Source organism: Nycticebus coucang, chromosome 17, assembly GCF_027406575.1.
Source record: "Nycticebus coucang isolate mNycCou1 chromosome 17, mNycCou1.pri, whole genome shotgun sequence".
In the NCBI taxonomy this organism is placed as follows: domain Eukaryota; kingdom Metazoa; phylum Chordata; class Mammalia; order Primates; family Lorisidae; genus Nycticebus; species Nycticebus coucang.
In genome coordinates this window covers 81,808,260-81,814,855 of record NC_069796.1, presented here as the reverse complement: position 1 = coordinate 81,814,855, position 6,596 = coordinate 81,808,260, and positions in this window count along the sequence as shown.

Here is a 6,596-nt window from a genome sequence, read left to right as displayed (position 1 = left end):
GCTACCAGGCATGTGCACGGGAGTCCCACAAAATGAAACTCAAATAAGGAGCAGATGATTGCAGTTTAAAAGCATTTAAGCAACAAAGAAGGGCTAGGGCTTCTGGGGGAGGTGGAAACAGGTTCTGGGAGGTTTTGAGGAGAGGAAACTCATGGTGAACAAAGGCTGTCTTAAGTAGATAAAGTCTCTCAGGTAGTAGCCTGTCTTTATTCTCCTTTCCCTCCAGTTAATCTTTGCAGTTTTGAGTTTTTTTTTTTTTTTGTAGAGACAGAGTCTCACTTTATGGCCTTCGGTAGAGTGCCATGGCATCACACAGCTCACAGCAACCTCCAACTCCTGGGCTTAAGCGATTCTCTTGCCTCAGCCTCCCGAGTAGCTGGGACTACAGGCGCCCGCCACAACGCCCGGCTATTTTTTGGTTGCAGTTTGGCCGGGGCCGGGTTTGAACCCGCCACCCTCGGTATATGGGGCCGGCGCCTTACCGACTGAGCCACAGGCGCCACCCTGCAGTTTTGAGTTTTTAGGGGTAGTGGTGGTGGTGGAGATAATTGCATTCCTTTTGCTGGAACCTCCCCTAGTTAACTAAAGGAACTTTAGAGAACAGCTTCTCCCTGTCCTTCAGAGGGCATCAGAGGTGAGAAATGGTCAGAAACCTTCAAAGTGCCATATTGTAGGGTGTCATTCTCTGAGCCCCAACACCAATTTCCTAGGATTTGTTTTTTCAGAGGTTTTTTTTTTTTTTTTTTTTTTGAGACAGAGTCTAACTTTGTTGCCCTGGGGTAGAGTGCTATGGCATCACAGCTCACAGCAACCTCAAACTCTTGGATTTAAGCGATTCTCTTGCCTCAGCCTCCCAAGTAGCTGGGACTACAGACGCCTGACACAACGCCCAGGTATTTTTTAGAGATGGGGGTCTTGCTGTTGCTCAGGCTGGCCTCGAACCTGTGAACTCAGGCAATCCACCCACCTTGGCCTCCCAAGTGCTGGGATTATAGGCACGAGCCACGGTGCCCGGCCTAGGATTTGGTTTTTAAAATGATGGGGGTGGTGCAAAATATGACCTATTTTTTCCCATAGTTTTGTCCAGTTGTCCTAGCAGCTCATGTACTCTTTTCTTACTCTCTTGTTTTGAGACCCTTTATTGTATAAGCTCTTCGACAGAGTAGAATCTATTGCTGGTTCTTGACTCTTTCCATGGAGGTGTAGATTTATTTTTATATCACTGTCATACTGTTTTTCTTGCTACCTTGTAATATGTTCTAATATTACATATTAGAGCAAAGGGATTAAACATCACTCGCAAAAAAGGAAAAGAAAAAAACACCACAGGATTGTTAAGATAATGGTTGCCAGGGACTGGGGAGAGGGCTTGACAATAGAGGAGCACAGGGGGCTTTGGAACTATTCTCTATCTTGATTCGTAGAGTTATACAACTCTACATTTGTCAAAATTTTATTTTATTTTTTATTTTATTTTTTTTGTAGAGACAGAGTCTCACCTGATCCCCCTCGGTAGAGTGCCGTGGCGTCACACAGCTCACAGCAACCTCCAAATCCTTGGGCTTAGGCGATTCTCTTGACTCAGCCTCCCAAGTAGCTGGGACTACAGGCGCCAGCCACAACGCCCGGCTATTTTTTTGTTGCAGTTTGGCCGGGGCTGGGTTTGAACCTGCCACCCTCGGCATATGGGGCTGACGCCCTACCCGCTGAGCCACAGGCGCCGCCCCATTTGTCAAAATTTTAAAAACTGTACCCTAAAACGGGTGAATTTTCCCTGTATGTAAATTATACCTTTAAAAATTGGGGCGGGGCAGAACAGGTACACCTAGCATACTGCATAAATCTTTTTTTCTTTGAGACAGAGTCTCACTATGTTGCCCTTGGTAGAGTGCTGTAGCATCACAGCTCACAGCAACCTCAAACTCTTGGGCTTAAGCAATTCTCTTGATCAGCCTCCCAAGTAGCTGACTATAGGTGCCTGCCACAATACCCAGCTATTTTTTGGTTGTAGTTGTTGTTTAGTAGGCCCAGGCCAGGTTCATACCCACCACCCTCAGTGTATGTGGTTGGTACCCTAACCACTGGCTACCGGTGCTGAGCCAGTACATAAATCTTTTTGTTTTTTTGCAGTTTTTTGGCCCGGGCCGGGTTTTAACCCACCACCTCCAGTATATGGGGCCAGCGCCCTACTCCTTGAGCCACAGGTGCCACCCTACTACATAAATCTTTAAACCAAATAAACAAAACCCCAAAAGTAAAAATAGCAGTTCTTGCACAGAGAGGACAAGCCTTCTAGGGTCAAGTGTTCTGAAAATATAAGCTCCTGGCCTCCCAGAGCCAGTCTGGAATGCTGAGCTAGAAGACGGACCATCCCTGCTAGCTCTATTGGGGGAGGGGCAGCAGTGGGAAATGCAGCCTCTGCAGAATGTAGGGACACCAGAGCTCAGCCAGCCACAGCTGCCCTCTCTGCTTCCCTGGCCAAGCCTAGGACCTGCTCAGACCCTGACATCTTTCTCTCACCTTCCAGGCACCTCTGAAAGTCTCCTGCCTCATCTCCCTGTTCTGTCCCTTCTTGTAAATCTTTGATCCAGGCCAGGACCACCTATGTAATTTGCAGGGTCCAGGGCAAAATGAAAATGAGAGGACCTTTGTTCAAAGTCTTAAGAATCTCAGGATGGCGAGAGCCTGGCATGACTGTACAGGTCACACACACAAAAAGCTGGTCTAAGGCTGGGCGCAGTGGCTCATGCCTGTAATCCTCTGGGAGGCTGAGGCAGGTGGATTGCCTGAGCTCACTGGTTCGAGACCAGCTTGAGCAAGAGTGAGTGAGACCCCATCTCTAAAAATAGCTGGGCGTTGCAGTGGGCACCTGTAATCCCAGCTACTCAGGAGGCTGAGGCAACAGGATCACTTGAGCCCATGAGTTTGAGGTTGCTGTGTGCTATGATGCCACAGCCCTCTATCAAGGGTGACAAAGTGAGACTCTGTCTCAAAAATAAATAAATAGGGGCAGCGCCTGTGGTTCAGTGGGTAGGGCACTGGCCCTATATACTGAGAGTGGCAGGTTCAAACCCAGCCCCAAGCAGCTAAAACAGCAATGACAACTGCAACAAAAAAAGAGCCGGGCATTGTGGCGGTTGCCTGTAGTCCCAGCTACTCAGGAGGCTGAGGCAAGAGAATCACTTAAGCCAAAGAATTTGAGGTTGCTGTGAGCTGTGAAGCCACAACACTCTGCCAAGGGTGACAGAGTGAGACTATCTCAAATAAATAAAGTTGGTCCAGCCTTCCCCTCAGCTGCCTCATAGGCTCCTGTACCTAAAGTTTCAGGCTGCCCAGGAACTGCCTTACCTCCCTCACCTTCTTCCAGGCAGAACCCCTTTCTCGGATCTGCCCCACACTTCCTGTGTCTCAGCCCAAGCCCCGGCCCACCTTGGGATGGCTTCATCTCATGCTGCTCCTAGGGAAATCCTTCCAACCTCTGTGAAAGCCATCCTAGCCTTCCTCTCCTCAGGGAAGTTCACCTCACACCCCACCACCTGGGCCAAAGAGCCAGCTCTCCTCTGAACTCCAATGACCCTCAACTTCACCTCCCTTGTGACATATATCACTTTTGGTTTTACTCCAAGAAACATCACACTCTTTTTTGAGCCCCACATGTAGGTCTAAGCCCCCAACTCCTAGGGTGATGGGTTATCTGAATTGTCACTGGGGTCTACTCCCTTTGGAGAAAGGCCCATCTCAGAGAAACTTACTTTTCGGCTCCCAGATAAGCCCCTGTGCCCTCCTTGTGCTCTGCTGATGTGCTCAGCACCACGGAGGCCCCTCTGTCGTCTGCAGGTCTGTATGTCTGAGCTGTCTGGATTCTTCCCTATTCCCTTCATCTTCTGCCTTGCCCTGGTCACTATCTGGTTCACTACCATGGATGTGGGTTATCTCCCTCCCCCACCCACAGATAAGTCCCACAAAGGCAAAAGCCCAAAGGCCTTGGCCACCCTGGCTTCCTCACTGGAGAATTTGAGGAAGGCCCTCAGTATGGTGACTGTGGAACGAATAGCACTTGGCCCTGGGGGGCCTGTGCTTGGCACAGACCTGTCACGACCAGGTGCCCATGAATTGTGAACAAACATTCAGAGTTGGAGCCTCTTACCCCAACCCCTACCAAACCGGTTCTAGCCAAGACAGAGGGTCTGTTACTCTTGACTCCACATCCCCATAGTGCCTTTGGGGGTTATAGCCACAGGATTGGGGATGAGAACAGATTCTCATTCAGTCCAAAGGAGATGATGCAAACCAACAATTATGGCAGCATGGAAAGCTCTGACAGGGCGGGGAGATGGGGGGTGGGGGCGGGTGGGGGAGAGCTGTGGGCACAGTGGGAATGATTTCAGGAAAAGCTTCCCCAAGCAGGCAAGATGTGAGCACCCTGAGGGGCTCTGCCTAGAGGGTTAGGAGGGGTACCCAGGATGGAAGGGGCTACGACTATCAGTGACCCTGGAGGCCAGTGTTGGAATCCTTAAGTGATAAGCAAAGGGGCCCAGAGAATCGCAGGAAGGTATGACACTATCTGAGCAGAGAAAGGAGGTATCAGGCAGAAAAGGTGCCACATTTCAGGACAGAACTGGCTGCTGGGGCCTAGTCTGCTGGAGGAGGGGGCTGAAGGGGATGGCTGAGTGAGTCTGAGGGCAGGAGGGAGGGGCTGCCCTGAAGCAGTAGCCACTACAGTGACACCTGTGATCAGCTGGCCTCAGAGCCACCCAGCCGGCTTGGGGACCAAAGAACTGGTTTGCCCAGCACGGATGAGCTAACAGGGATCCGGTTCCCTCTGAGACGCCCCAGGTTCGGCTCTGGTGCCCTCCCCCTCCATCTGGGCCTGGCTTTGGTTTCTGGCACAGCTGCCAAGTTTTGGTACCGCCCACCCTTTCCTTGCTGGCTGTACTGGCCAGCACAGCTCCCTAATTGCTGGGTGGGGAACTATTCTGCAGAGCTGGTATACTGAGGTGGACCCCAGCCACTTGGGGGCACATGGACATAGTCTGACCAGCACCTAGTTATGGGAAGGGCATGATCCAGACTTCAGGCCAGCACCCAGCTCTGGGGGTCCTCTGGAGCCCCTGGCCTAGAGACCTGACTCTGAAGGGGCCTGTGAAGTGCGAATGGGTACCAAGGCCTGTGCGGGACTGACCTGCTTACCCTGGGTGCTCCCCTTCCCTTGTCAGGCAGAGGACAGCTAGTGTTCTAAACACACCCCTAGGACACACCCACTACCCGCAAGCACATCTCTACACACACCTGCCATAAACAAACCATCCCCACAGCAGACAGCTCACACACACTGCTCTCTGCCCTAAGAAGGTAGGCTCCCTCAGCTCACAACTGGCCATCCACATCCCAGCACAATGGCTCCACTCTATAGCCAGGACCCACTGCTGGGCCTGAGGAGCTGTCAGGCATGGCCCTGGAGGACCAAATGCAGTGAACGGGAGTGACCAGGGTTCTCTGAAGTCAACTCAGAGTTTCCCTCAGCTGCCCTATTAGGAAAGGGACTAGGTGGCAGACAGCTGTGTGTTGACTCCCCCAGGGTAGGAAGCACATCTAACTCAACCTGCACCCCCATGCCCACAAGGTCCCAACACAGCACCTGGCAGACAGTAAATACTCGATGCACAGCAGTTGGTCCAATAACATATCTATAGGGAAGATGAACTTCCCCCCAGAGCAGGGATACACCACTTGCATAGCCATTCTGGGGCTGTGCTGCAAGCCCCCCAATCTTGGAGTGAAGCAAAGGCGTAGACACATAACCAGACCTCTGAGAGGCCAGAGGTGAGTGTGGTTTTTAGAGAAGATGCAACTAGCCTCAGCTGAGGGCAGGGATCAGAAATGACTGATAGTCCTGGAACCTGTTAAGGATAAAGCAGAGTGCTTCCTCCTGGGAGAGAGCTTTCCAGAATACAAATCAATCATATTTCATCTCTGGTTAAAAATATCTCCCAGCCCCACTGCCTATGGGGAAATGTTCCCATTCCCTGTTGTGGTAAAGGCTCCTTACCAAGTGCCCACAAGCTTCCCCACTTCTTCTCTTGCACCTTCCTAGGGCCCCCTACCCCTCTGGAGGGAGGAGCACAGCACAGCCAAACAGAAAGATGGAGGTGGGTTCTGGGAAAGGAGGGCTAGATCTTTTGGATGCTCTGGCCGAGGCTGTCTTAGGCTGGCCCCCAAACCAGTAGGGACCTAGGCACCCAGGGCCCAGACTTCCCACCAAAACATTTCACGTTCTCAAAGCGCCTTGGTTGACTTGCCCTTTTATTTTTCTGGAGCTCCCTGGTATTGTTCCTTCTGAAAAATCCACTGGTGCTAAAGAAAGGAATTTCAGCCCACACAGAAGCTAAGGAACTGTGTGGTGCTGAGGCAAAGAGCAAGATCCCTCCACCCAACACACATGCCCAGCAGATGCCCAGCCAGGTACAGGGAACACTCTGCCACTGACCATGACCATAGGACGAGCCACAGCCTCAGTCAGTCCCCCAACTCCATCCATAATCCACTGGAATCAGGCCAGGGACAGGCTCAACATATTCCCTGGGGCCTCTTGGTAA